Source organism: Aulostomus chinensis, chromosome 16 (genome assembly GCF_037954235.1).
Source record: "Aulostomus chinensis isolate RoL2024-O1b breed Wild chromosome 16, RoL_Achi_v1.0, whole genome shotgun sequence".
NCBI lineage: Eukaryota > Metazoa > Chordata > Actinopteri > Syngnathiformes > Aulostomidae > Aulostomus > Aulostomus chinensis.
In genome coordinates, this window is record NC_141335.1 from 776,564 (window position 1) to 784,172 (window position 7,609).

The following is a 7,609-nucleotide window of genomic DNA, read 5'->3' on the forward strand; positions in this document are numbered from 1 at the left end:
ACTTCAGTGTTTCATTAAACATTCAGCAAACCTTAAACTGAGCAGCAGCCTCGTCCTCGCAGAAACCTCCCAGGGACGCCTGGTTCAGCCCGTCCTCAGAGGTCCTGCACTGGAGCCTGCCAGAGCGGATCTGTGTCCTTGACTGGCCCCCCGCCAGGGATGAAGTCACCAATCTCCCAGTTACACCCCTCTATGATAGCAGACCTCCGGTATTTGGGACTTACGACGTATCATTTCTACTACAAGTTACAGAAAACCCATACTTGTTGGCATCCTTCTGGGCTCAGGCAGGCACTGCTGCCACCACACCGTCAGGACCCGCAGTACCAAAACAAGAAACTACTTTTTTAAATTTCAGCACCAACTTTGATTCTCGTGACGAACAGGTTTTTGTTGAGTTCACCGACAGAAAACATTCCAGCGTACACAATGGACAACATAATCGAATGTGACCCGGCTGAGCTGAGTTCTGGTCCAGCTGGGACCTGAGGTGTCTACCTTGTAAATGAGGACTCTGAATCCGAGTTACGTCTCAGGCAGTTTGTCCCTCTGGCGCACAAGAGAAGAACCTGGAGACTCCTGAAGTTTGTTATTGGACCGCTGTGACCCAGAGAACACGCTGAACGCTTCTCATGTCCACCACTTTTTATCTTTTCACTTTCATATCAGCTTGTAAAAAATACAGAGTCGTTGTTCTTGGTGCGACAGTGTAACTCTGTGTTTACTGGCTGGATGTCCTGCGTCAGTTGGTGTGGATGTGACAGAGGCAGCAGGCATCTGAGGGGGTTTCTGACTCTGTAGTTGAGATTAAAACAGGTTTAATCACAGAGCCGCTTCCAGCAATCTGTCTGACACACACACACACACACACACACACACACAAGCACGCACACACACACAAGCACGCACACACACACACAAGCACGCACATACACAAGCACACAAGCACGCACACACAAGCACGCACACACAAGCACGCACACATTCACACACACACACACACACAAACACGCACAAGCACACACACACACAAGCACACACACACAAGCACGCACACATTCACTAGTTAATTCTATTTTCCTCCACAATCAGAGAAATCAGATTGTATCAGCGTGAACGATGCGGGGCAGCTTTAAGTCTGACAGTAATGACCGAGGTAATCTGAGAATCACGGCGTGGGTTTGGCTCAGCTGTCCGATCTGTCGCTGCTGAAGGCCAAACGTCCGCCTGCAGCACCTCAGACGGCCCAAATGTCAACAGAGCCCAATTATAGAAACGGCTTGTGAGCTTTGAATAATCATGTAATTCACGTACAAAGTAAATCCAACCCTCGGCTGTTGATAAAGCAATGTTTAAATCTGTCCAATCAGGAGGCAGCGTGTGAGCTTCTACTTCTCGCCTTCAGGAGTTAATTTCCTCCTCCTCCTCCTCCATTATTGTCTTCATGTGGTCCTGAAAACACTCCTGATTCCTTGGCTATGATTGCATTTTCTGATAAAGACAGTGAACGATACTCAGTTTGAGGGTGAATACGCTTCAGGATGTGAAACTACGAGCTCAGGCCAGGGCGTCTGACCGGGTCCTCAGGAGTAATCAGCGACTTGAAGGCAGCTAACATGGCCACAGCTGGACGGCCCGTCAGCCGCTCTGACATCTATCTGAATGAATGAATGGCTCTAATCAGGAGCCGTGTGTGTGTGTGTGTGTGTGTCCCAGATGGCACTCACAAGATTTTCCCTGATATTTCCCTCTCCAGGAATTAGACCACTGGGTTTAGTTGCATCAACGGCTTTCGATGTGAAACCAAATCAAATCACCGCTGTCTCTGGGGCACGAAAAGTAGGAGACTCCACAGTCACAACAAGACAGGAAACATTGGACTGTGTGACAGGAACCCAGAAGAACAAACCAAGTCTCAGGATCCCTCTGGATTCAAACCTTTGTCACCCTCTGGACCCCAAGTTCACTCGACTGAGATCAGCTCTCACAGACACACATCAATGTTTCACACTCTAAATATCCCAGTACACTGAATTGTCAAATATTCTGCAGTAAAATCTGTTTGAACATTAATGATCCTCTTGGTTTCCTTTACTAACTAACTAAGTAACTAACTAACTAACCGTCCTAATTAACTCTCCGAAACGTGACCCTGCTGTCAGCTCCCTCTTCCTCACGCCTTCACCCTCATCAATGCCACGCAACATTTCGGATCTCTCAAATGAAGCGCGCTCACTCGCTGAGTGAAAATATGAAGGAGATCCATTCAGAGTTATTTCAGATCGAGTACAAAGCAATAATCCAATATGGCTGCCACCAGAGGTGATCGGCCGCTTGACCACGTTGAGAGCAGAGAGTTCGTCAACATGCAGCCAAATGTTCTCCTCCTTCGACCAAAAAATGTTCACAGTTGGAGAATCAGAGCTCCACAACAATGGAAAGATCATTTCTGCAAGTTGAAATGTTTATTTTAACCATTTGACGTGGAATTCTTCTGACACGGGCGAAAACGTAGGAAAAAATATGTAAATATGTTTGGGCAGGGAGAATTTACAAGGAACAAGTAAGAACTCACCAAAGTAAATTCAGTCCTGTGTTTCCCTACAAGTGGAAGGTGATGCGGCTTAACGATAGAACACCAAACACAACGATCCAAGCACCAGCCGTGTTCCTGCTTAACTCCTCCAGCTGCAGTCCAAGATGGCGTGAGTCCTCCTTAAAATCTGACCTCCGTCATCACTTGAGCCCTGCTAGCTTCCTGTCGGCCAGATTCAGGTGTCCTGACTGCCTCGGCGCTTAACGCGTTGTCGCTCTGGGTCCCCGCTACAGAATGTCTACATTTCTCATTTTTGGAAAGTCAGATTTTGTATGTTTGAATGTTTTACAAGCCTTTAGATAAAAGTTAACAAAGACCCCTAAGGTCCCCGGTGGGCCAGTGGACCACACTTTGAGAACCCCTGATCTACCCAGCCTTCCGCTGATCACGGACAGACGGATGGACGGACGGCAGGTCACGACTTCTCACAAACTTGAGGTCTTTGTCTCCTAGGAGGTCCTGACTCTGCTGCTGTCTCCATCCACTGTCATCATCTTGATGGTCTCAGCCGTCCGTCTCCAGGACTGACAGTTCGACCTCGGGGGACATTCAGATCCGTCCCACATGATCGAGGTAACCTGTGTGACTCGAGCTTCGGCGCGTCCCGAAACAGCTTTGAATCATCGTCTAGTTCCAGTCTGACTGGAGGCGGCTGAGCCTCGTCAAGGATCTGGGTTACATTTCTATAATCACACTGGGGAGAAACTGGGGAGCCTCTGAGCTCTCGTCTCCTCCAGCTGCTCCCTCCTACAACCCCAAAAGATCAGAACTTACCACAGAGATCCAAGGTCTTTGTTCTGGTGCTGAAATCCTTCAGGCTGCAGTCAGAACCGGGTCAGAGACTGAACCTTTCTCTGGAGCAGCAGGTGGGGTCACTGCTGATCCTGGTCTCAGATCTGGATCTCCCACGGTTTTTCTCAAAGTTATTTTTTAACCCAAAAGGTCTTTACCATCCGTTTGTTGTTGAGGTTTTTCCTCCGCTGAGTCCAACAGGTTTTTCTTCTGATGTGGTTTTCACATCAAGTGTTGGACCCCAGCAGTCCGACCTCCAGTATCCCCCCCCACAGGTCACTGCCCACTTCCTCTTCCTGGTATTGTGGCCAGTTGTTCTCCGCTACTGCTCCTTTTCCTGTCCTGGACGGAGAACCAGCCGAGGTACGAGGACAGAAAAAAAGAGAGCACATCTGTCTGGAGATGGAGGGAAAGACGGAGGGAGCAGCATGCCAGAGAAGCGGCTGGAGAGAGAGAGAGAGAGAGAGAGAGAGCGAGCAAGGGGGGGGAGGTGAGAGAGAGAGGCGTCACTTCTCTGAGAGACAGCGAGTGGGGGGGTTATTCTTCATGCGTGTGAGATAAGGATTAAGTTAAACAGGTTATTGGGGATAATCCTCAGAGACTTCCCCACACGAGGGCTGACTTCAGGGGTGGGGGGGTATCGGACCCACAGATCTTGTCTAAGCTGCTAAATGAGATGAGAGCGACGCCCCAACACACACACACACACACACACACACACACACACACACACACACACACACACACACACACACACAATCGTCCCCCTTCTCTCCAGTAATTTGGTGAATTGGACAGGAAAGCTGGCTGTGTGTTTTTACATGAGAGCTCTCCTGCGGCGACAGCAGCTCTCGTTCTTTTTCACTTTCATTCCTCCCTCTCTCCCTCCCCCATCCCTCCGTCTCTCCCCGCTCACCACCGATGCCGTCAGATGTTGATATTTGATTGAATGTAGGTTATGACGTCAGGTGACCAAAGTCAAGTCAGATTTATTTATAGAACTTGTTTCATACGACAAACCTCAACTCAGAGAGCTTAAAAGATCAAAAACACTCTAAAAATCCTTTTATACATATTTATACATATGTGTGTTGTACTTGTATGGATATTGAGTGGTAACATTCCAGGGATCAGTGAAGTATTTCTGCTGTGCTACTGTGTTACTGCCTGTACCTGTTCTCCCCCCCCCCCCCCCCCCCCCCCCGGCTAAATATATTCAACTAAACATTTCTAGGGTGGGATGTTGTGTGAGCAGCCCGGTGGAGCAGTGGTCCTCCCTGTGGCCCCCCAGCAAGAAGGTTGAGGGTGGAGCAGTGGTCCTCACTGTGGCCCCCAGCAAGAAGGTTGTGGGTGGAGCAGTGGTCCTCACTGTGGCCCCCCAGCAAGAAGGTTGTGGGTGGAGCAGTGGTCAGCACTGTGGCCCCCCATCAAGAAGGTTGTGGGTGGAGCCCCGGCTGCAGCACGGGGTCTTTCTGGGTGAGTCTCCATGTTCTCCCTGTTCCTGCTGGGTTCTCTCTGGTACTCCAGCTTCCTCCACAGTCCAAAGACATCAAGAGGGACCAGGTTAATCCAGACTCTAAATTGACCGTAGGCGTGGCTGGGAGAGCCAATGGTTGTCTGTCTCTATGTGTTGGCCCTGCCATGGACTGGTGACCTGTCCAGGGGGAAGGCTGCTGGGATAGGCTCCACCCCCACCACCCTCAACAGGAGGAGAGGGGGAACATGGAGGGATGATGGATGGTGAAAACCTGGAGCTCCGAGTCCATCAGAGTCGGGATGGACGGAAGCAGAGAGCAGCTCACCTCTTTCAGAGGGAACATAAAACTCAGCTTCTTCTAAGCAGCCTGTTCTACCGCAGCGAACGCTGGACCCTGAATTGATGGATGGATGATGGATGGATGATGGATGGGGTGTTATGTTTTTAACCTTCCTTCGTATGGGAGGATCTGGGTGGTAGATGAAGAATCTGAAGAAACCACCTGACCAGTGTTGGTCAGTGTCTCGCATTTCCATTTTCAATATTAGGAGCTTTGGCACGTTCATTTTTGATGGACGCCGTTTCTATTTGCACGTAGCAGCTCGAGCCAGACAGGAAATCTCCACACGAATGCCAAAAATCTGGTCGATTTTCAAAATAAAACACCATGTGCAGGCTGTCGATCACAAAAACTGACCTGATCAGGACTCGATATAAACACAGACTCCACATGCAGGCGATACAAACACATGAACCAAGAGACGACCACCAAACCAGCAGAATCTGAGCAGGTTAACAAAGCCGGCGGCAGCTGGAGGTTGAAGCTGTGGAGGACCGACGTGATGGGCGTCACAGATGGAACCAGGGCAGCTGAGCCCGGTGATATTCTGGGTCCAGTATGGAAGTTCTTCACTGTGAGAAATGTGGCTATGAAGCTTGCAGTCTGTTCAACATGTCAGTCCAAAATAAAGCATGAGGGAGCAACAAGGACCAGCAAAGCTGATCAGACCCTTCAACCTCCATCGGCCCAGCTGGAGGAGGCTAACAAAGGCAAGCGGCTAAAGCTAGCAGGCAGAGCTCAGGGCCCAGAAGCAGCCTGCAGCCTCTCCTGCCTCCTGCTGTTCGTCAGCCTCAGACACTCACACACAGCTGAGACACAGAGACTCACGTTCAGGAGGTCCCTGGTGATCACTCGATCTACTTGGACTTGTTAAGGTAGAGAGGATCCAGTAGCCTCGTTCAGTCTGGCTCAAATTGTTGTAGTGATATTTTGTTATTATAAAACAAAATGTTCCATTGAAGAGAAGTTGATTTTTAAGTCAAGTAAAGTTCTGAGACAGAAAATCAGGGGCAGGTCCCACTTAGCAAAAAAAACTGGCCAAGGAAAAAGCAAACAGTGCATCTCCCCTCAGCACCGCCTCCTAGTGTGGACTTTGATGTCTCATTGATTCTTTGATGGCGGTGGCGCTACCTGGAGCAACATCGCGTGACATCTTCCATTGTGTGGTGTGGACAGACTCTCTCTCTCTCTCTCTCTCTCTCTCTCTCTCTCTCTTCATCTCTCTCTTGTTTTAAGATTTGTTTTTAAACTTGTCCTCCGTCATCGTTGGTCTGCATTCACTGAGCCCATGTCTGACTCCCAGCAAACACCTCATGTTATCAGTTTGTTTGTTGTGATTTAAATCACCTCAGAATTGGGCTGAATTGATGGGTTTTAATTGGACGTTCATGTAAAACCATCAAGTCAAACCACAGGACAGGAAGATCAGGAGCGAAGGAGTTCATCGTCATGTCGACTGTCACTTTTCTCTCTCACGAAATAGAAAGATAGTTTTTCCTCCAACAGACAAAAGCAAACATCAGGATGATGATGATGGATAGTCTCTTGTTTACATGTCACTCTTCCTCCTCGCCTTCGCGTCTCTCAGTCAGCCCGCCATCTCAAAATCCTCCTGCTCGTGGCCTACTTTCCTAAAAAACACTGGCGCACTAAAAATTGCATCCTGACATGTAAGGAAACGGGTGATGTTCTCCCGCTGGTGGTCTGACTGGAAGACGACCACTGGGAGACGAACGTCAAAGATGAAGGACTGAGAGAGAGAGAGAGCGCATCATTCACGCCAACAGAGCTGCGAGCGCGCTCAGACGATGAAGTATCACTGCAATGGTGCTGCGAAGGTCATTCCAGGTCATTGCAGGTGGAAGTTTGATTGATTGACTGATTGTTTTCGTGGAAACGTGTTGGAACACAATGTGGAACATCAAGTAGCGTTCAAGCCAACAGCTTAGAATAGATGTCCTCATCATGACCTTCTGATGATGACGATGCAGTTGCACGATGAAGATCAGCTGCAGGTGCTCTGGTTTCTCCTCCTTCACCTGATGCAGCGAGGAAGATGGCCACTGGTGTCTGGATGAAGTGAGCAGGTGGAGAATGAAAGCAGGTCTCAACGTAACGGTGGGCGACTGCCAGGTGTGATGAGAGGATGAGACCAGAGGTCTTCGTCAAGTTCCGTGTATGAAAGGTGGCAGGAGGGAAGTCCTCAGACGAGCCCTCCAGCGACATCCCTCCTCTCCGTACATCAGTGTCTTTCTGGAGTTCATCCATGTATGTTAATGTTGGACGGCCTCGTGAGCGGCACCCGTGTGTTGGTTCCTACAGTACCAGCTTGCTGGCTGGCAGTTCTTGTTGTCGAAGACGATGTCCTGCTCGTCTCATTGTCCTGGCTGCTGTTTCCTCGCTC

At 49.4% G+C, this 7,609-nt stretch overlaps 1 protein-coding gene and 1 long non-coding RNA gene across 3 annotated transcripts in view; one reads left to right on the forward strand and one right to left on the reverse strand.

Moving 5' to 3' along the window:
* Nucleotides 1–2,063, forward strand: part of LOC147247067 (uncharacterized) — a 39,242-nt gene extending 37,179 nt beyond the window's left edge. Inside the window, exon 3 of the long non-coding RNA XR_015109434.1 lies at nt 1,757–2,063. This is a non-coding gene — a long non-coding RNA (uncharacterized LOC147247067). The remainder of the gene's footprint in view (nt 1–1,756) is intronic.
* The window catches only part of cdh5 (cadherin 5), a 34,797-nt gene extending 31,012 nt beyond the window's left edge, over nt 1–3,785 (reverse strand). The window contains exon 1 of one of the 2 annotated variants that reach the window (XM_086180470.1): nt 3,371–3,785. The gene's annotated coding sequence lies outside the window, so the exon portion shown is untranslated. Of the gene's footprint in view, nt 1–2,575; nt 2,900–3,370 lie in introns of those variants that run through there. The other variant, XM_086180471.1, reaches the window with a different exon arrangement.
* Nucleotides 3,786–7,609: the final 3,824 nt, after the last annotated feature.